General features: G+C 40.2%; 1 long non-coding RNA gene across 3 annotated transcripts in view; it reads right to left on the minus strand.

Annotated features, from left to right (window-relative positions):
* Nucleotides 1-23,831, minus strand: part of LOC122904272 — a 97,411-nt gene that overhangs the window by 29,938 nt on the left and 43,642 nt on the right. For 2 of the 3 annotated variants that reach the window (XR_006384170.1, XR_006384173.1), the window contains one exon: nt 2,447-2,580. This is a non-coding gene — a long non-coding RNA (uncharacterized LOC122904272). Of the gene's footprint in view, nt 1-2,446; nt 2,581-14,099; nt 14,213-23,831 lie in introns of all 3 variants that reach the window. The other variant, XR_006384171.1, reaches the window with a different exon arrangement.

Raw genomic sequence — 23,831 nt, forward strand, 5'->3', positions numbered from 1 at the left:
TTAAAAAAAAAAAAAAAAGAAGAAGAAACCAATGGGAAATTTTAGCTGGAAGGCTTTAAGGAGCACATGTTTAGGCATGAATGCTCACATCAGGTAGATCCTAAGGAAGATGCTTACTAAATAACATCAACAGCCATTTAATAAAACATGACTGATAATATTATTATCATTATTGGGAGTGTTAACACACACAGTAAATTAGGGACACATTTTTAATAGGTAATGCAATAATCATTATATCAAACATCAAATTATACATATATATATACATATATATATACATACATAGAGATATCATATATCAAATGAGTCTTGGAATTGTTTTGATGAGAGTAGTACATAGAGTAAAAGTTGGGAAGAAAATGGACTTTAGTATCTTTTTCAATCAGCTTTCTTAGCTTATAAACACTAAATGTTTCACAAATACACCCATGTGGCCATTACCATAATTGAGACGTAAAACATTGCTAGCACCCAAAAAGATTCCTTGTGTTCTTTTGCATTCAGATCCCCCTTCCTCCTGGCCCCGGGGAACCAGTATCTGATTTCTGCCACTATAGGTTATTGTTTTTGTTTTTGGTTTTGGTTTTTTTTGCCTTTTCTGGATTTCAAATGAATGGCACCATATGTATGCATAGTATGGGACCACCTTTTTTTGCTTAGCTTAATGTTTCCGAGATTCATCCACCTTTTTGCATGAAAAAGTAGTTCTTTTTTCTTGCCACGTTGTTCCCCATTGGACATAACTTGTTGGACCAATTGCTTTCAACTTGTAACGTAATGCAGTGAATTTGGTATTTTTACTTTATTAATTTTGATTAGAGGCATCCAAGTGTCATCACTATGAAAATGTCCAGATGGTTGGACTGACCAGGCTTTTGGTTAAACTAATACAAAAAAAAAATGACATCTGAAGGCTTAAAGAATTTAGTAAAGAACGAACATGGTACGATCATCAGGGTCAGTATTACATTTCCACTATTATGGTAGGTACATGGTTTAAATAGTTTTCCTTTTTGGAAAAGTCATTCTTCATTTCCCTGATCAGATAAGCTTTCTTTTATATTTAAGCAATATTCATTCTTTTTTGTGTATGGTGAGTAAGAAATCACCTTTATATCACCCTCTGGATTTTTATTCTCTGCCCTTCACAAGTTGGCATGATCCTTTCGTGTTCCTTGGAAACAGTGGATTTTTTACATAATTACTTTAAACAGTGAATGTTTTTGATATTTATAATATTTGAGTGTTCAAATAAATATTTGAAACAGAAAACAAAATGAGAAATAAAACAGGGGCACGTGTTGGCTGGAATGTCATGTGACATGATAAGAGTCACAAGTCAGTAGAGCATGTGACTCTTGATCTCGGGGTTGTAAGTTCAAGCCCCACACTGGGTGTAAAGATTACTTAAAAATAAAAATAAAAAAATCTTTAAAAAAAAAGAGAATTAAAACAAAAAATATGAGGAAGAAAAAAATTCCAAATCCCAAGCTCTGAGAAACTCAGATATCTGTCTTGTGTGTTTGTCAATTAGTTTAATGCTTAATATATAGTTAGACATAAAAAGAACTCTCCAACAAATATTCGTACAAAACAAGAGCTGGAATAAAGCTCTCCTGAATTTCTTCTCATGAAAATAAAATTGAAAAGCAGTTTGTGTTACCAAATTTCTGGTGGTATATTTTGCAAAAATGAGACAAAACATTTTAATTGAGTAAACAGAGACTCCGTGATAATACGGTGAGCTTAGCAGACAGATTTCTGGCCCCTGATGGGCTCACGCTCTAGCTCAGGGGTCAGGGAGGCAGCAGCAGACGTTAAAACCTTTAAAACATTTATTTAATAATGTTATAAGTGAATAAATGTTATGAAGAACTATAAAGCAGGGTCAGGGGGTAGAGGATGGCAGGGGCCGTTTCAGGTGGGGTGAGCAGGGGAGGGCTCAGTGAGGACAGACGGGAGAGGGAGGCAGGAGCTGTGTGAGGGCCTGGGAGAGAAAAGATAGACAGGGAAGGGCAGAGCCAGTTCACTTCTGACTGTGGTAGACATGATTCTGAGCAACTATGGTCCAATCAGATCTGAACCATGGCTTCTCCAAATACCTGAAAAGAACATAACTTTCTCAGTGAAGGATAGTTTGCTGGTGTGGACCCAGGAAGCAGAGGGTTGTCATGAAAAGGGGGAAGAGTTACTTCCAGCGGGAATAGCCCCCTGAGGTCATGTGGACCAATTCTTCCACTGAAGACAACAATAAAATCTGGAACTTTTTTCTAATCTTAAAAGCATCATAGAGATAAAAAAAAATAGATTTACAAGGGCAAACTTTGAAGAGGAAAGTGGAACCTTTTCTATCCTCAGTCTGGAGGAAACAGTCAAAAGATGATTTGGGGAGAGCAGGGAAGTGGTGTGGAAGAGAATAAAAAAATCAGAGCCCAGTACCTACCAGGGTTGGAAGCTGCTGAGCTCCTCCGCTAAGTCCTGGGCTGGGGTTCCAAAGGGCGGCACCATGGAAGCAAGTCTACGGTTTGCAGGTCATGGACCACTGGCACCCTCAGGGGCTGGCAGAAAAGATGCTTTCTGTAGGAATAAAACATCAACACTTAGGCTTAGGTCAAGAGCAACAGAGCTTGTCCAGTGCCAAGCAAAAATAAAACAATAGTAAGATATATGAAGAGATGAAACAATGTGAACCACAGACATAACAGTTATAACAGAACGCCTGAAGAGGCCCACGGGAAGGAACTCCAAACAATGGAATTACCAGACACAAACCATCACACGGTTTTGCTTATCACGAGCGTGGTGATAAGGGCCAACCTTGGAAATGCTGCTAAGGTGCTGGAAATTTAAAAGGAACATTGCAGTTTGAAATAACCGAGTGCAAAGTGTAGAACTAAAAAAAAAAAAAAAAAAGTATATATAATAATTGAAATAGAGGGAACAATAGATAGGTAGCTGAAGAAACTATCCGTGAAATGCAAAAGAATTTCAAAGAAAACTGTCTGGAGTGAAGCACAGAGAAACAGAAAAGTGGCAAATGAAAAAGAGAGGGTAAGAAGTACAGCGGCCATGTGTGAAGACTTAGCATGCACTTGATTAGAGTCACAGGAGAGATGAGAAGAGTGGAGGGATATTGGGAGAAACAGGGGCTGAAATTTTTAAAAACATTAACCCACACAGTCCAGGCGCCTGACAAAGTCCAAGCTTTGTGAATAGTCTCTGTTAAGGAAACAAGTTTAAACTGCTAGTGTAGGTATTTCCTGAAATTCTTTTTTTTTATTTTTAAGATTTTATTTATTTATTTGACAGAAAGAGAGAGATCGCAAGTAGGCAGAGAGGCAGGCAGAGAGAGGGGGGGAAGCAGGCTTTCCACTGAGCAGAGAGCCTGATGCAGGGGTTCCAGGACCCTGGGATCATGATCCGAGCTGAAGGCAGAGGCTTAACCCACTTAGCCACCCAGGCGTCCCCTGAAATCTTTTGAAGTCCAATATGGAACCCAGAAATCTAGTCAAATGATTGGGATAATGACATCAATGCAAGGAGCTTTCTTTTAACTTTTGAAGTAAAGGGAATAGGTAGTAGGAAATTAATTAAGACCTGCACCCATTACCAAGCTCTTTTGCAAAGCATTTCCTTCAACATCTCTCAAAACTGGTTTTGTTTTTGTCTGAGGACTGTAGCATTCATCATGGCAAAATGCTTCAAGTTCTTACTCAAAATTACGCTTATGTACCTTAATTATAAAAACCTAAAGGGTTAGGACTACACCACCAAAGAGAAAAAAATAAATATTTATCTACAAATACTGTCTAATCAGATTCTTCAATATCTTCCACTTAGACATGAATTTCATAATTTTATTTTTAAATCCCTTCTTTATAGCAAAGACTCTTTTTTTTTCTTCAAAGAAAGACTGTCTCTTAAATTTACATTTGCTAGAAATTTCTCTCTCATTCTAGGTGTGATATGGGAACCCCAGCACAGAAATTGTTGTGTACATTTCTTAGGGAAAATACCTTGCATGAGTCATATAATAGCAATGCACAATGAATCAACAATGTTAAGAAGGTCTTTCTTATTGTATAGAGGGAAATAAGTACGTGTATCTTTTATATTGAGCACATTTTCCCTTTATCTTTACCTTTGTTCTTTGTATCACTAGACTTCACCTGGTTGGTAGTTGAATAAGGCCCTGATATTTGCTTCTTCTTTCCTGCATCAAAAAGGAAAATCCTTGTGGATTAGCTTTGTGTATTTCATGCTTCCTGAATATGGCCTCATTTTATAGATCTCCAGATCCATGTCTCCAATTAAATATTCCTTGGGAGTCAAAAAGTCTTTCCTTTAATATTTAAGTGTGACCATGGCAAGTCACCACTTTGCTCTGAGTCTCTACTGATGAGGGGAATCAGGCCCCCACAACCAATAGAACTTCAGCAGATGCTCTAAAAACTAAAGCTTAAGCGACAATGAGACATGGAATATTATTCCAAGATAAGTACTGCTCCCCCTATAGATTATGAGTATCTATAAACACCATCAACTATCAAAGTTGATTATCAGTCTTCCCTTCAAATGGTCTTTTTGGAGTTTGCTAACTTAATACATCCCCTCCCCTACTGGGGAATCAAGAATTGGAGGTATCCTCTTCCTGTCCTGAACACATGGAGACCCCTCCTCCCTACTGACCCAAGTCAATTTTTGGAGGGGCTCTTAGCGTGTACTAATAAGAGTACACCATCAGACAATTCCCAGTTGAGGGACTTTCTGCAAAATACCTACCAGTACTCCTCAAAAGTGTCAAAGTCATGGAAAACAAGGGGGAAAAAGCAAGGAGAAACAGTCACAACCAAGAGATGCCTAAGAGGACATGATGACTAAACGTAATATGATGTCCCAGGTAGGATCCTGGAGCAGAAAAAGAACGTTAGATAAAAACTAAAGAATCAGAACAGACCAGTTAGCAGTAAGGGGATTAAATCAGTAATTTAAAATCTCCCAACAAACAAAGTCCAAGACCACATGGCTTCCCTGTGAATTCTACCTATCATTCCTTCTCAAACTCTTCCAAAAGACAGAAGAGGAGGGAGCACTTCCAAACTCATTGTACAAGGCCAGCTTTACCCTGACACCAAAACCAAACAAGGACACTACAACAAAATAAAAACACAGGCCATATCCCCAGTGAACATACAGATGTAAAACTCCTCAACAAAATACTAGCGAACAAAATTCAACAATACATAAAAAGAATCAGACACCATGATTAAATGGGATTTATTCCACAGACATAAGGATGGTTCATTCAGCATTTGCAAATGAATCAAATGTAGTGATACATTACATTAACAAAATGGTTAAAAATAATGTCCATAAATGTAGAAAGAGAATATCACAAAATTCAACACCCATTTAGGATAAAAACCCTCAGCAAAGTGGGTAGAGAGGAAACATACCTCAACATAATAAAGGCTGTACATGACAAATCCACACCTAACATCATACTCGACAATGAAAGGAACAAGACAAGAATGCTTACTCCTGCCCCTTTTATTCAACGTACTATTGGAAGTCCTGCCCAGAGCAATAAAGCAAGAAAATGAAACAAAAGGCCTCCAAATCAGTAGGAAGAAGTAAAACTGTTACTATTTACAGGTGACATGATACTATATATAACAAAACCCTAGAGATTCCACCAAAAAAAGTATTAGAACTAACGAATGAATTCAGTAAAGCCGCAGGATACAAAATCAATATACAAAACTCTGCTGCATTTATGCCATTAATAACACACAATTAGAGAAATGAGGTAACAATCTCATTTAAAAATGCATCAGAATGAATAAAATAACTAGTTATAACTGAAGAGATGAAAGACCTCTACACAATGAAAACTGTAAGACAGTAATGAAAGAAACTGAAGAAGACATAAATAAAGATATTCTATGCTCATGGATTTGAAGAATTAATATGGTTAAAGTGTCCATACTACCCAAAACAATATATAGACACAATGTAATGTCTATCAAATTCCAAAGGCATTTTTCACAGAAATAGAACATAAAATCCTAAAATCTGTATGAAACCACAAAAGAACCTGAATAGCCAAAGCAATCTTGAGAAAGAAGAAACAAGCTAGAGACCTCGTGCTTCTTTTTATTTATTTATTTATTTATTTTCAGCATAACAGTATTCATTATTTTTGCACCACACCCAGTGCTCCATGCAATCCGTGCCCTCTCTAATACCCACCACCTGGTTCCCCCAACCTCCCACCCCCCACTGCTTCAAACCCCTCCGATTGTTTTTCAGAGTCCATAGTCTCTCATGGTTCACCTCCCCTTCCAATTTCCCCCAACCCCCTTCTCCTCTCTAACTCCCCTTGTCCTCCATGCTATTTGTTAAGCTCCACAAATAAGTGCATCTTGATTTCAAACTGTATTACAAGACGGTAGTAATTAAAACAGTATGGTAGTGGCATAAAAACAGACGAGCGGATCAGTGAAACAAAATAGAGAGACCAGAAATAAGCCCGCACACATATGGTCAATTAATTTATGGCCAAGAATATACAATGGTGCTGGGAAAACTGGACAGCCACATGCAGAAGAATGAAACTGGACGACTTTCTTAAACCATACACAAAATTAAGACCTGAAACCATAAGACCCCTAGAAGAAAAGATAGGCAGTAACTTCTTTGATGTTAGTCTTGGTGATGAGATTTTAGATTTGAAACCAAAAGCTAAAAAGCAAAAATAAAACATTGGGACTAAATGAAACTAAAAAATGAAAGTAGAACTACCATTGGATCCAGAAATTTCACTTCTGGGTATTTATCTGAAGGAAACAAAAACACTAAAGATATGCTCCTCCCCACTACGCCCCATGTTTACTGACGCATTACTTACAATAGCCAAGACATCGGAGCAACCTAAAAATCTTCTGATGGATGAATAAAGAAAATGTGGTGTATACATATATACACACACCCAGGACTGGTTTTTTTGTTATTACTCAAGGTGTCTTTCCACACTGCCATCTATCATCACTCCAGTATTATAGACAGAGAAACCGACTTGTAGGAAAAGCAGACAGGCACACATATACATACATACATACACATACACAACAGGCTATTATTCAGCCATTAAAACAGAAGAAAATCCTGCCATTTGTGACCGCATGGATGGAGAGCTTTACACTAAGTGAAATAAATCAGACAGGAAAAAAAAAAAACCCAAATACCATATGATATCACTTACACATGGAATCTAAAAAAACAAAAACAAAACATATTCGTAGATATAAGAGGAGAGATTGATGGATGCCAGAGGCAGGGATCCAGTGGGAAGGGAGAGGGAGGAATGGGTGAAGCTGGTCAAAATAAATAAACTTCTGGTTATAAAATAAATGTCATGGGCATGTACTATGCAGCATAGTGACTATAGTTAATAATACTGTATGTCAAAGCTGCTAAGAGAGTAGATCTTAAAAGTTCTTATCACAAGGAAAAAGATTTGCACCTGTGTGTGTTAATGGTGTTAATATGACTTACTATGGCAATCATTTCACAATATATACAAATACCAAATCATTACACTACACACCTGAACTTAATATAATCTTACATGTTGGTTTTATCTCAATTCTTTTTTTTTTTAGATTTTGTTTATTTGACACAGAGAGATCACAAGTAGGCACAGAGGCAGGCAGAGAGTGGTTATATCTCAATTCTTAAAAACAAGGGAAATCTGAATAAACTATACAGATATTAATTAATAATAAACTATTAATATTGGCTCATCAATTGTGACAAACATACCATACTATCGTTAGATGTTAACATCAAGGGAAACTAGGTGTGGGGTATATAAGAATTCTATGTACCATCTTTATAACTTTTCTATAAAGCTGAAACTAATCTAAAATGAAAAGTTTATTTAAAAAGAAGAAAGTTTGCCATTCTGACGAGTTAATTGCGGTTTGCCATCTCCAGCTTCCAACTGATAAGAATTTCCCTTCTTCCATCCTGCACTGGTCTTTATAAATGGAAAAGCATTGGGTTTTTATGTGATCGCTTGTTTCTTAATATTTGACTTCTAATTCTGAGTCTGTGGTCTGCTTTTCCTACAAGTCACTTTCTCCACCTATAAAATTGGAGTGGTGATAGATAATAGTAGGGAAGGACACCTTGAGCAAGAACGAAAAACTACTCCTCTGTTTGGGTATGTTCAGCTGTAACATTGGGTTCTTACCAACGTGCCAAAACCTCACCAACAGTGATGGGCAGGTTAGCTGTCCCTGGTCTTTTACCTGACAGTCAAAGTGGACCTGCATGTAGATCCTTCCTTCAGAATGCCTCATTAATTCTCTTTAAAAATAGAGCTTCCCTATGACCCTGCAATTGCACTCCTGGGTATTTACCCCAAAGACACAGATGTCATGAAAAGAAGGGCCATCTGTACCCCAATGTTTATAGCAGCAATGGCCACAGTCGCCAAACTATGGAAAGAACGAAGGTGCCCTTCAACGGATGAATGGATAAGGAAGATGTGGTCCATATACACTATGGAGTATTATGCCTCCATCAGAAAGGATGAATACCCAACTTTTGTAGCAACATGGACGGGACTGGAAGAGATTATGCTGAGTGAAATAAGTCAAGCAGAGAGAGTCAATTATCATATGGTTTCACTTATTTGTGGAGCATAACAAATAGCATGAAGGACAAGGGGCGTTAGAGAGGAGAAGGGAATTTGGGTAAATTGGAAGGGGAGGTGAACCATGAGAGACTATGGACTCTGAAAAACAATCTGAGGGGTTTGAAGTGGCAGGGGTTCGGGAGGTTGGGGTACCAGGTGGTGGGTATTATAGAGGGCACGGCTTGCATGGAGCACTGGGTGTGGTGAAAAAATAATGAATAATGTTTTTCTGAAAATAAATAAATTGAAAAAAAAAACTAAAAAAAAAAAAATTCTCTTTAAAAAAAAATGCCTTACCTTCCTGGCAATTTCTGAGTCTCCCAGACAAGTCAGTATTTTACAAGACAGGCTAACCAGAAACTCTTGCAGAGCCCGCTCAGGGTATCATCAGCGCATTTATGAAGCACAAAATGTTTCAACTCAGCTGTTGTCAGAAAAGGTGAGTGGAAAGATTCATCAAATGACACTGAGAAAAAAATATATATTAAAATGTCGCACTAAAACCAAGAACTTTTCAAAAGAGTCTCTTTGTTTTTCTGCCTTGATGGAGCTCTCCATGTAGATTTATCTTTCATAAAGGAGAAAAGCACACAATTAATCAAAGACAGAAATGAAAAGTCATGCTGTCTAGCTTTATTGCATTAGGAAACTATTTCCAGCATTGTTTATTTTGGCACTGCTAACACATGTTGAAATGAATTTGAATAATAAAGGGTAAGATCTTTAAGAGACATACCTATTTTTATACTGAGGAAGGTAGGCTATCACAGCAAGGTATGAGCGTGCGTGTGTGTATGTTTGTGTGTGTGTGTGTGTGTGTGTGTGTGTGTGTGTAACAAAGTAAAGAGAAGTTATGATAGGATCAGAAACCCATAAGTTAACCTGAGATGACACACTGGAAAAATAGACCTATATATCCAAGCTTTCTGTGTTGGAGACGTTTACAATAAAACGGCCTGAAATGTACACAAAAGTCTGAAGGAATTAACACCCTTTTCACCTGAAAGTTATCACTGTTTTGTCCCCTACCATCTAAACACTTTTCGTGTCTGGGGAATTCCCCTCCTGGTCACAGGTAATGGCCACCTCCTAGCATGCAAGCTCAAACAGCCAGATTGTTGCTCTCACAACATCTGAATACCCCTGCGGCAGACTTTGACAGGGGACACAGAAAAGCAGGAACAGGAGGGGATCTTCTCTAGCAGTAGCAGCAGCAGGAGTATCAAGGACTCTGAGTCCCAAGGGGCCACACAGGTGGAGCAGCCTGTCCAATCCACAGTCTGCACAAGTCAATGATCAGAGAGCCAGGGGCAGTGTCCTCTCTGGACTGACTTTGTGGTATAATTTTAGATGCCTAGGATTCAGGTCCTAGGGCTTCAGGATCCAATTCAGAATTGGGCTGCCTAGTTTCAGTGGGGATACCAGAATCCAGCCCTCTTGGTATTTCTGTGAGTTATTCCGTATCTTCCCAATACAGTTCTTTCCTGCTTAAGTCAAGGTGAGTTGGTTTATTTTTCTTGCAACAGCATCCTAACTGCTATGGGGACGGCTGCAGGCAATCGATTCCCAGAGAAATAGGGCAGAATCGGAGACTGATTACTTGACCTGGCCAAGGTAAAAGGCAATGACAATTCAGCTATGATTGAAGGATTAGGGGTCAGGGCAACCCTGACCCTCTTAGCACCTGCGAAGGTGAAACAAAGCATTTCATTATTTCTCCATGGTCATCAGGAATCAAGTGCCCACTGAGGGGCTATTGCCATGGACTGGTTTCTCAGCTTTAGCTCCACTGACATTCTGGGCTGGATCATTCTTTGCTGGGAGGGCTGCTCTGTGTGTGCACTGTAGGCTCTTTAGCATCCCTGGGTCTGCCACAAGATGCCCATAGTACCCCCTCCCACAGCTGTGACAACCAAAAATATCTCCTGGCATTGCCAATTGTCTCCTCGGGGGCAAAATCGTCCCCATTTGAGAGCCACTGTCATAAAAGAACATGGCGAAGCTGATGAATTAAGGGACTCTGGGGTGGATAACTTGATAAAGGAGAATGAAAATCCATAATTCTTATATTCTTAGTTCAAGGATTGGAGAGAAGACCAGGGACTCCACCTGACTTTGCCAAAAGACTCCTTTCCCAGTCACAGCTGCCAGGCTATGAGAGCCAAAGGTCAGTCTCAAGCTTGAGCTTCACTCTACCATGTGGCTCCCAAAGCAGAGACAATGGTGCTCAGAATGTTGCCAATGGGAAGCCATATGGAACTTGAGGCAAGCTTCTCTTGAAGGACCTGCTTCTCCAGCTTCTGGGCCTGGTGGGAGCCTATAGACAGCGTTCAGCTGTCAGCCCTCTTTCGGAATTACCTCAGCTAAAAGGGGACATGACCTTGTCCAAGGTCATGCCCCCTTCCAGCAGAAGTCGACATCCAGAGACTGATGAAAAAGGGCTATAGATGCCCGCTCCCTGACGTCAAATTTGGGGACAACTCTGAAGGGCCATCCAGCTCAAACAATTTGTGGATTTAGCTGAGGTCTTCCCTGAGACTGCACTGCAGCCAGAAGTTAACTGGGTTTTCTGGACACGGGGTGGGGGCATGCTGATTTATAACATTTGCCAATTTCTGTGCACACCAGTTCTAACATACCACTTGTCACAGCCCAACTTCTCTCTCAGTACCTTTCTGCTTTCTTTCCTTGTTATCTACAGGTGGTGATGCCAAGACCATGTCCTAAACAAACTCTTGGACTCCAATCTCTGTTTGTCTCAGAGTCTGCTTCCAAGGAAAACCAACCTTGGAACAAATGGCAACTCAGGAAAATGGTTGGCCGCTAGAAGGGAAAATACGCTCCCATTAGAAAAAAGAGCTCACTGTTCAAGTCACAAAGAGCCTCGCTCATCACAGAGTTGTTTGGAACTTATTTCATAGGCAATGAGGTGCAGGGAAAGTTTTAACTAGGACATTAACAAGATCCGATATATATTTGGGAAATCTGTTCTGGAAACAGACTACAGAATTAAGTGGAGGCTTATTGGAAAACAGCTGCCATAGTCCACTCGGGATAGTGACAGTGGGAATGTAGAGGAAAGCCCACAATAAACTGGAAAGATATGCTGACAAGATTAGCTGTGATGGTGGGAAAAGGAGAAAGGAGTCCAAGAGTAAGTTAAGATGGCTACTAGTTTGGGAGACTAGTCAGATTAACTCACGGCAGAGAACTTTCAGAAGAAGATACATTTCCACTAGGTTGAAATTAAGGTATAACCACATGGATCAATAGGATAGAGTTATTCAGAAGGGGAAGGCATACATGATATAAACATCTGTGTGATATGTCAATTACTTAGATTCATACCTATTCCAAATCAAGGCTATATATGTACATGAAGGCAGGATGGAAATAAGTAAATGGATGAAAAACTGAGGTGAAGAGAATTGAGCAAGAGGTGAGGTTAACATGCAGACTTTAAACAACAACTACAGAGAGGCCAACAAATTTCCCTGAACTTCCCAGCTGCAAAGCAGAGGCAAGAACAATCAACCCTATGTTTCATTGAGACCCTCAATTAAAACCAAGTCAATGGCTCCAGAGAACCACTAATTCCTACTGAGATCAGAGGGGCAACATCTTCTGGGACTAAGAATCAGTTGGATATGGAGAAAAGGTTTGTAAGTGAGGCCCATGATGGGAATGGAGGTGTGAGAGTTGGGGGACGTGGGTGGTGGTGGTAATGGTAGGCACAAGGACAGTGTGTGACATGAGAAGAGAAAGGACCAAGGATGGAACCCTGGGAACACCGACATTTAAAAGAAAAGTTGGAGAAACAGAGAAAGAGAAAGAACAGAGAATATAGAGCTCTCCAGGAAATCTCAGACGTATGAATTGCAGACACACAGTTCGAAAGTACTTAGAAGTGTGTCTTATAATATTTATTGTTTATGTCAATGACAATAGAAACCCTAGTCTTGAAACATACCAGTAATAGCCTTCAAGTGCTTGCTTGGGAGGGGGACCCCATATCAATCTCGTTTCTATTAGAAAACACAAATAAAAATACTGTCAGAACATAACCCAAAATGCAAAGGAATATTAGGTTATATCATTGATGTCATGGTTGTTATGATATGACTAAAGGGATGTAACTGGCAGTGTGAGGATGTCCATACAAGACTTTAACAATAGCTGCTGTCTTCAGTCTAATTTTAAAGTAAAAAATTATAATTCACATTCTTCTCAGGAATAACCACGTCTTGAGAAAAAGATACAGTTTTGAACAGTAAGCTTGTCCTAACATCCTGTCTTAAGACTAGACAAGTTTTGTGGGGTTCGGGGGTGTTTTTGTTTTGTTTTGTTTTGTTTTGTTGTGGCTTTTTGTTTGTTTGTTTGGTTGGTTGGTTGGTTGGTTTTTTGGTCTTGCATACGAATTCTTATCTATGTCATCCCACCATAAGAGAATCACCTGGTTTACCTATGGATTAGCTGATAAATGAAATCAGGTCATCTCTGCCCTGAGGAAACTTGAGGCCTGCATACTCTCAGAGAAGGAAGGCTTGAGAGCATCTGCTCGAGAGGTCAGTGCAGGTGCTGCTTTCCTTCAGGGGTTTGGGAAAAGATGAAATACCACAAAATGCAAAGAAATATTGTAAATAGAAATGAGGGAGTCCTCCTAATTCAAATAGTTTCTGATGTCTTCAGTCAGTGGAAATGTCATGGGGAAAAATACATTATTTTGTACCAGATTTTTAAAAAGCCATAGAAAATAGGAGTAGTCTGTGCATCTTGTATGAGAAAAGAATGAACAGATGTAAAACAGACAACCAGATGAAAAGCCCATTGAAGAGAACTGGATGATTCATGCACTACAAACAGGTTGGGACGGCGTGATTTATCTCCATCTGAGAACGGAAACCTATGATGCAGAAAATGAGGTTAAAATGAAAAATGTAGGAATCTTGACAAACAACAGAACAAGAGCTAATCTATGTTTAAAAGAAAGGCATAAATTAAAATGAGGAACCAAAATTCTTGTAAAGAATCCAGGAATCTACTGACATGTGTTGGTGAGCAAATAGAGTTGGGATTTTTCTTTAGAGAACTTGGGATTCTTCCCTAGCCCAAGATGAAGCATAGATCCAGAATGACATGACCCACTGCCTTTCTTAATAAAATTATGACACTTTATGGGTGGCAGAAATATTACAGAGGGCCCCAGGCAGGACAGGGAAGCCACTTAGATTTTTCTTTGTGGTGGATGCAGGGGAATAATTAAGGGTTCCCAGAGACATAGTTGCACTCAGACAGTGAGCCATTGCCAAAATCAAATAAAGACAACCTAGAACCAAACTCGGAATTCAACAGTATTCTGATATGATTCATAATCAAATAAAAGATCAGTTACCAGGTGGAAGACAAGGTAGTAGGGATGCATTTTCTTTCTGCAGATGAAGGTTTCCAGTGGAAGGAGGGCAATGTCAAAGGTAAAGATGAACACATGCTCCAACCTCTGATGTCCTAGTGGGAAGAAATTTCCAGAATTCGACAGTGTAACCTACTTGGGGAAAAGCAGTGTTTTCCTACACTTAGAAGGAGGAATGTCTCCATTTTTCCTGTTCCCACTTTCTAAGATCAAGGCCCCACGTTTTCTGGAAGATGTCTTTAAACAACTAAAATTTCATTATGGTAACAGTTGGCTAACACAGCCCTGTTTTCTTTTTAAACCAAGAGCAGTATCAGGTACTGATTCGTGGCTTTTTATTTTTCATTTTGAATTTTTTGTAATGTGAAACTTTATTGAAATACTTATGCAGAGAGGCACCTGGGTGGCTCGGTGGGTTAAAGCCTCTGCCTTCGGCTCAGGTCATGATCTCAGGGTCCGGGATTGGGCCCTGCATGGGGCTCTATGCTCGGTGGGGAGCCTGCTTCCCGACCCCGCCCCCCCACTGCCTGCCTCTCTGCCTACTTTTGACCTTTGTCTGTCAGATAAATAAATAAAAATCTTAAAAAAAAAGAAATACATATGCAGAAAGTGCACCCATAAAACGTGTATGGTTCAATTAATTTTCACAAAATGAACACCCCTATGAAGCAAGTTTTCGGATGAAGAGCTAGAACAGGACAACACCCACCGAAGTCCTCTTGTGTCCATCCCTATCACTCACCTTCTCTCAAGGGCAACAATCATTTTGAATTGTAACACAATAAATTAGTTTTGTCTGGTTTTGAACTTCACAGAAATGGAATCACACAGAGTTATATATTATTGTATTCAGCTTCTCTCATTCAGTATCGTGGGATTCACTTATATAGTTGCATGCGGTTTTACTTTGATCATTCTCATTGCTATGCAGTATTCCACAATTTATATATCTACCCTATCATTGATACATATATGTTGGGGGGTTTTTTTCTTCGATTTTTGATGGGAAAACACTGCTATGAATACTTCTACATATCTTTTGGGGGAACGTGGGGGGTCATTTTGGAATCGTTCAGATGTATTGGCTATATTTTTTATAATTTTGAATGGAACTTAAAACTCTTATCTTTTCTCTCTTTTCAGTGTTTCCAGTATTCCTTCATTAATTCTTGAGAACATCCACTCTACTATATGTTTTATGTTAAATCTTTCCCTAACAGTGCTTCTAGGGATTGCCTTAATAAATGGCCAAGGCTTAAGCTCCTTGAACATATTACTGCATGATACAGAAATTCAACAGTAATCAAATAAGATGTCACTACAGACTTCTGTTAACGGACGTATGGTAGATGAGGTTCACAACCAATGGGAAGTGCTGGATAATATTTATCTTTTAAAAGTCTTCTTAAGTGCATTGACAAACTGCCTAGACTAGACTATACGGAACACTCAGGTCAAAAACTAAAGGGAAGAATGCAGAGAGGAGAGGACACTGATGTGCCTTTCCTCTTGCAGGCCTGTACTGGAGTGAACAGAAGCCTTAATACATGCAGTCTCCTGGGGCTGGGCAAGAGAAGATAAAACCCAGGGCTTGAACAAACAGTAAAGCTAGGACTCAAAGACACTCCCAGTGGAAGGATGAACTAGAAATAACCCCTATCTCCCAGGAAATTGCAGAGATAATTGCCAATGAGTGGAAGAAGAAAAAAACATGTAATAAAAAATAACTCCAAACTAGTCCATAAAGTCTCAATAAGTTTCAAAGGAATGGTATCAGAGAGACCACATAGCTTAGAAACCAGCAACAAAATAATGACCAGAAATATCCCATATTTGAAAACATAGAAATACACTTCTAAGTTATCTATTGTTTAAGGAAGAAGTTATAAAAGAAATCAGACAACATTTAGAACTGAACAATAATGCAAATTCTGCCCAATTGGAAGGATAGATGAACCATGAGAGACTATGGACTCTGAAAAACAATCTGAGGGGTTTGAAGTGGCGGGGGGGTGGGAGGTTGGGGTACCAGGTGGTGGGTATTATAGAGGGCACAGCTTGCATGGAGCACTGGGTGTGGTGAAAAAATAATGAATACTGTTTTTCTGAAAATAAATAAATTGGAAAAAAAAATAATGCAAATTCTGTATATCAAAACCTTTGGCACGCAGTTAAAATAATAATGAGAGAGATATAGAACCTTTGATGCATCTAGTAGGAATGAAAAAGTGAACGAAGAATTCAACTTAAGAAATTAATGGAAGAACAGCAAAATAAATACAAAAAAATATGGAGGTAAGAAATAATAATGATAAAATCTGAAATTAAACATCAAAAAACAGTGATTTTAGTTAGTAAACTAAAACCAGCTCCAGAAGTTGGTTCTTCAGGATGATTAATAAAATTGACAAAGTTCTGGTAAGACTGATAAAGAAAAAAAGAGAAGAGGCATAAATAGCAATGATAGGAATGAAAAAGGAAACATAACTACAGACACTATAGACATTCTAAAAGGATATTATGAATGACTTTATACTAATACATTTTTTTAAAGACTTTATTTATTTGACAGAGAGAGAGAAAGAGCACAAGCAGAGGAGCAACAGAGGGAGAGGCTGCCCTCTGAGCAAGGAGCCCCACATGGGTCTCCATCCAAGGACTCTGGGATCAATGACCTGAGCCGAAGGCAGACGCTTAACCAACTGAGCCACCCAGGTGCCCCATACTAATAAATTTTTTAAAACTTAGATAAGATAGATTCCTAGCAAATTAAAACTTACCAGGACTGGCTCAGAGTAATTGAAATATCTAAAAAAAACTGACTTGATGATCCAATACCTTCCTATATGAGAGATGATAATAGTTTGTTTTTTTTCTATGCCTCCATATTTTGGGGTAGTTTGCACACAGCATTAGAATACCACAGCAGTATCCATATTTGTGATAAAGGTCTTTAGGTAAATTTCAATGCAAACTAGAGACATACTGATATTAAGGCATTATGATTAATTTTAGATATGATTCTGGTATTATGTTAAAAAATAATTCCTTATCCTTTAGAGGTACATTTTTGGATATTTATGGGTGAAATCATATGAAATTGGAACTTCCCTTAAAGTAATGAAACGAGTAGGAGGTCACACAAGACTGACCATGTGCTGATAGGGCATGGAGGTGGATGGTAGGTGCAGGGGTCCATCACATCGTTCTCTTCACTCTTACCTGTGTTTCACATTTGTCATAACAGATTTTTTTTTTTAAGTTCTCAGGGATGAAACCATAACTTCCATATATTTTGTGCAAATGATTGTGATCTAGTCAATAGTTAATTAACAAATTTTAAAGTGAAGTCAGCATTGCCAACATAAATTTGATACAACTTCTTAGATAATTTGGATACCTCGCTTATCTATTTTAGGGAAAATACATGGCAGCTTTAGCCCTGAACACACTTTAAATACTTTTTAGACTACCACATCTCTAACAAATTATTTTCCTTGTGTGAAATAACCAAAATCCCCCCATCATCTTGCCCAGACTGAATCCTTACGTCCAAACTCATCCTCTTCCTAGGATACCAATATTAATAGCAATTTCATGCACAATCTCCAGCCTCAGTTTCCCTGCCATATACCCACTAGAATGCATGTCATTCCCTTCCGAACAGGTACCTCACTCTATCTACTTTGTGTGCATGGTCCTAGCAGAGTCCCAGTCCCAGTCCAGTCCCACAGTCCCAGCCCGTGGCTCATGCTCAATAAATAGCATCTTTCCGGTTCCCACCTCTTGCCAGCTCCCACCTTCCTCACTGGCTTATGGTGAGGCTTCAAACAGATGAAAATAAAAACCTTGTAAATTGGATGTCTAATTGTTCCAGATCTTCCGCTCCAGGTAGAAAGCAGGCAGCTCTCACCTGTTAAAAGAGGCTTCTTGAGTGGAGGAGGAAGCTCCTTCCCTCACTCACTCCAGTACCACAAGAAAATGGAGTATTTCTTTGTTCCCTGACTCACCAGTGGACTTCCCCAGCATGGCATGGAGAGGCTAGAGCCAAAAGGGGACAAAGCCCTGATTTGCTGCCAGTCCCACCATGGTTGTCTCCACAGGGACACGTATGTTACTCAGAGCACATTTGGGCAAAAACTCAATCACTTCAGTTAATTCAGAAGGGGCACGGTGAGCTCCTGGGAGAGCCACATCATACCTAAAGGGCACGAAATATAAGGAATTTTCCTTTGTCACCTCACTCAACTTAAGGTATCTTCTTCCTTTTTTTTTTTTTTTAAATTTTATATATTTATTTGACAGACAAGTAGGCAGAGAGGCAGGCAGAGACAGAGAGAGGAGGAAGCAGGCTCCCCGCTGAGCAGAGAGACTGATGCAGGGCTCGATCCCAGGACCCTGGGATCATGACCTTAGTGGAAGGCAGAGACTTTAACCCACTGAACCACCCAGCTGCGCCTTAAGGTATCTTCTTTAGTGGCTTCAGTGCTAACCAGAAATACCACAAATCTCCACTTCCTTCATCCCTTTGCTCTTAACAAGGTGAAAGGAATTTGAAAGAGTTCTGAGATCAAGCCAGAGTCAGGTTCCCAGTTTAAGATTCTCTCTCTTCCTCTGCCCCTCCCCCTCTCTCATTTTCTTTAAAAAAAAAGGAATGTGAGAGAAATTGTGGGTTGTTGTTTTTTTTTCAGCCTCTTTTGCCTTTCCATAATCAAGACAAAACAAAATAATGGGTTATTATGCTTCACAGGAGCATGGAATAATTTCAGTTAAATTTGAGATTAGTGTTGAACATGTCAGTTATATCATTTTAAATTGATTTCTCTATGCAAATCAAGAAAGAAAAGAGGGTTCTGGGATGAGTCCCAAAGGAGGTGAATAACCAGCCACTTTGTGTGGATTTGTTTAAAAAGCCCTGAGTGGTAGTCTACTTAATCCTATTTTTTTAGCTGTTGAGATGAATTTTCCTGACTTTTCCTTTGTCTAGTAGATACTTGTTTTTCCACATGGTATAAGTAGGATTAGCTCAAGAATTTCACACCCAGGACCAGCTAAGGAACCATTTTATATCTGAGTATCTTTTTGCCCTCCTAATCCACCTCTTTCCTTCCCGCAGATGGGACAAGCTTCCCCTCTCACACCCTCCTGTCGTGACTCTGGTCCAGCTCTCCTGTTCCTCCTGGGACATATGCATACAATTTAGTCAACCTTATTCCACAGAAACCAATAATGCACCCTCATAGCTTAAAAATGTTATTATAGCTTCGAGAAAGGACCTCCCTACCTTAGTCCCAAAGATCAGTGTACTCGTTAAACCAATAATCCCAATTCTTCAGGAGAATCATGCACCATATATACTCGCTGTAGGAGTTATTTTGCAAAAAAGTGTCACAGGACCATATACACAGAGACGAGTTCTGTTTTCTTTTGCTCAAGAGAGAACTAGCATTTCTCGAAACACTGAAGGAAGGAACGACCTCTTTTACCAACCATCTTTGTTCTCCAGGTCTCCTACGTCAGCTCAGCACTATTGGAGACTTGCGGCCACCCACTTGCACACTTGACAATGGATCTGATCCATCTCCATGTGTGCCTTTGAGACGGGGGGTGGGAGGGGGGTGGGGGCGGGGACAGGAGCTTCTCAAGCTAAGATCATTTGCTTTGGTTCCCATTTCCACTGAGGATCCATTCACTTGTGTTTTCTCCTCTCAGATATCTGTTTTGGCTAGTGAACATATGGAGAAATTTCCTATGGCCTGAAATGGTGTGTGAATGTGTGTGTGTCTCTGTGTGTGTGTTATTTAGGTAATTTAGAAAAAAAAATGTATTTGAAAGATAAACCAGTAAGCACCTGGAACTGATGTCCTTTAACTAGGTTTCCTATTGCCTTAAATGTCTCTTACAATCATGTACTTGCTGGTGGCCCACAGAATTCAAAAGGAAATTATGCCTAACACAGACCAATACTTTCCCAGGTTCGGGAGAGCAGCTTGCTGTGGGGCTCTGCTTCATCGAAGGGAGCCCTGCTCTGTTGCAAGAATGGCTTGCTCATTCTGGTAATGAATTAGTTGTATTAACAGGCCAGAAAGAAAACAACAATCTGAAAACAGTTTCTATAAAACTCGATGTTTAGTCCAAATGTGATTAACACAGCCATAAATTTTTTTCCCTGCAACTCTGAAATAACTCAGAGCCAGAGGTTGAATTAATCAAAGCTAATCTTTAGTCCACATTTGAAGAAAGGTGTCACTTGAATTGTCCTTTCTGCATTTGCTTTTGAGAGAACCATTAATAAGCCTCTTGGCTTTGTTTTTTTTTTTCAGTGTGAAGATATTTTTTAGTGAGAATCACACAATGGAATCTGCCAGATTAGAGATTAATTTGGAGATACAGCATACGTAGGGGGATCAACAATATGCAAATTTTGTAACAAAACAGTTATTAGGGGCTCCTGGGTGGCTCAGTCATTTGAGCGTCTGACCGTTGGTTTTGGCTCAGGTCATGATCTCGGAGACTCTGCTCCGAGCTCCGTGGGGAGTCTGCTTGAGATCCTCTCCCTCTACCCCTCCCCCCTACATGCATGCATGTGTGCTCTCCTTCTCTCTGAAATAAACACACAAATCTTAAAAAATACTTATTAAATATATATTAGATAGACCCTGACCTCTAAAGTTATAGCATACTAGCTCAGAAACTATAAATGTAGCCTTGCTTTCATCTACTCGTTGGGAAGCAGTAGAGAATTGCTGTAAAATATACACACATGGGCAACGGAATGAGTCAGGGTTTTAACAACGTCTCCACCGGTTTTGGCTACGGTGGGAATTGAAGGAAATTGCCCGAGAGGGCTCTCGGTTCCAATTTCACATCCGCAGAGAGGGGTAAAGATACCTGCCAATCTCACTGAGAACCTGAATGAGAATTTACGTAAAGCACCTAGCACAAAGTAAGTACTCAATGAGCGGTAGTTATTCCTACCACCTGCTTAACTATTATGTGCACTTAGTAACTACGCTGTACGTGATAACAAAGATTATGCAGCAAATTGGAAGAAATAGTAAGAATTTATCTTATTCGAATTAGCATTAACTCAAAGTGTTACTACACTAGTTTTCTGCATAATTCACACTGCTTTATCCATGTACACTTAGTAGGTTATTTAAAACACACACACACACACACACACACACACACCCCTCAGCGCATCCGAGACAGCTGACGTTCAGGAAGCTTTCCGAACGCGTGATGATTTGACTACAGCATGCTGACTCAGAGAGTGGCAAAACAGCACAGTGTTTGGGTACAGAACATGATTTCTATTTTAAATATCTTAATCCTTTAAACCTCAGTTTCTTCACCAGCCACGGTTTCAGATGGAGGGAGAAGGGAAGGCAACCGCTTGCCGCTTCCTGCTCGCTTCTCCACTAAGTGTGGGAGCCAGGATTAAAAGATGACTCTTTCCTGACCCCCAAGGATGTGCATTTCGCTACTGTACTCTACGGCTTCCCAAGTGAGGGATAAAGACAGGACTGCGCCAGAAGTTCCCCAACAGCCACACTCGAGAGAAGCAATGCGGTACAGGGGTGAAGAGGGCGGCCCCCTAGAACCTACAGCCTGAGTTTGAGCCCAGCTCTGCCTCATGGGCTAGGAAACCTTGGGAAAATTACTCACCTCTGTGCCTGAGCTTCCTTCTGTAAGGACAGAAACAATTCCTGCCCCTAAGTTTATAGGAGGATTAAAAAAACCTTAAAATATGCAATCTGCTCAGAACAGCGCCTGACCTATAATAAGCAGTTACTACCTGTTACGTACCTTGACGGACATATGGGAAAGATCCTAAGGTTTTACTCTTTCCTTCATTTGTTTGTTATCAGATCTGAGGGATGGTGACTCATTTCCACAAATTTTTCACTTTGTCCTAAAACCTGGGGATATGCCTTTTATCTCTTACGCACTCGCTACTTCAAACACGTCTTGTATCTGGTTTTTCTTCCTTCCTCTTTCGCAGGGATTTCTGGGGATTAAAGGAGATATTTCTAAATCAAGTTATCCCTCCGTGAGGACTGTAAGTGGTATTTATCTTTGGGGAAATGATTCCAAAATCACTAAGCTTAAAAAAATGGGTCATTGGAACTTTCTGAAAACTGCCAAAAATCGGGGGGCGGCTGGGTGGCTCAGTGGGTTAGGCCTCGGCCTTCTGCTCGGGTCATGATTTCAGGGTCCTGGGATCAAGCCCCACATCAGGCTCTCTGCTCAAGTGGTGAGCCTGCTTCCCTCCTCCCTTTGCCTGCCACTCTGCTTACTTGTGATCTCTCTCTGTGTCAAATAAATAAATAAAATCTTAAAGAAAAAAAAAGCTGTCAAAAATTGTGGAATTGTAAGGTCAGCTCCTACCTGGGGAAGTTGGCTCTTACCATGAAACTTGGCTTTCAAGTCAGCATTTAAGGCAAAAAGATAAAGATAGTTAAAAAGCATTCTGGAGCATAGCTTAGAGGGCAGGACAACAGTTCGGTTTTTGTTTTTGTTTTTAGTAAACCCACTCTAGATACTTTTTTCCTCCAGCTTTAGAACAGATCGCATTTCTTCTGTGGAGCACCAGATGAGATAATTGGCTTGTACTTAAGCCAGTCAGTATGAAAAACATGGACAGCCTAAACCAAGCACATTTATATATGCTGTCTCATTTGCTCCCCACAGTTAACCTTATGAAGTATTAGGAATCCCTTTTTTTTTTAACATTTTATTTATTTATTTGACAGACAGAGATCACAAGTAGGCAAAGAGGCAGGCGGAGAGAGAAGGAAGCAGGCAGAGAACCGCTAAGCAGAGAACCTGATGTAAGGCTTGATCCCAGCACCCTGGGATCATGACCTAAGCCGAAGGAAGAGGCTTTAACCCACTGAGCCACCCAGGAGCCCTAGGAATCCCTTTTTTTTACTGTGAAGGATTGAGGCCCAGCAAAGTGCATGACTTGCCTAAGTCACCAGCAGGTAGACTGGGAACCGGAATTTTGACCTCGATTGTCTTGGACAGGGAAGCCCCTATTTTCCCTCTAGATGCTCCCTCTGTCTAGAATCACTCTTGCATGGCGGTGAAGGAGACAGACCGTCCAGACCGTCCTTCACTCTGCTGAAGACTGCTTAGCATCTATTAGAGGAAACACTGAATTTAGGCCTCTTTAGCTGGACTTGAATACAGAGAAGCTGGACTAAGTCCAACGAAGACTAAGGGACTGGTTTGAAAGAAGTCCCAGGAGGGCTTCGGTTAAGAGTGGAAAGATTTAGAGAGGGACAGAAAGGCCATTACTGACTCCAGCGGGTTTTAGAGACATAAATAAGTGATGCAGGGCAGCCGGGGAAGAATCAGGCTGGAGGGCTGTGGGGCTTGGCGGCAGCCCTCCTCGGACACAAGGCTGGGTGGGGCCTCCTGCTCCACCTCCTGGTTCTAGGAATCCACCCTGGGCATCGCTGATGAATGTAGCAAAGTCTGAAGGGGTTTTGGTCGAGGCCAGTTACAGATACCACTCAGCTAATTCCTGGAATGCCTTTCTGAAGGGAAACCAGACATGGTTGTCTTCCTCTCATTTAATGATGGGCAAATGAGACGCAGACACTCAATTCACAGGAAAAGTGACTGTTCAATGGGCCGCCCCACAGTACAGGCTTGACACAGCGGTTTCCAGGGCAGGACTCCAAGGACATCAATGAGAGGGGC

This window comes from Neovison vison, chromosome 1, assembly GCF_020171115.1.
Source record: "Neovison vison isolate M4711 chromosome 1, ASM_NN_V1, whole genome shotgun sequence".
NCBI classification, from domain to species: domain Eukaryota; kingdom Metazoa; phylum Chordata; class Mammalia; order Carnivora; family Mustelidae; genus Neogale; species Neogale vison.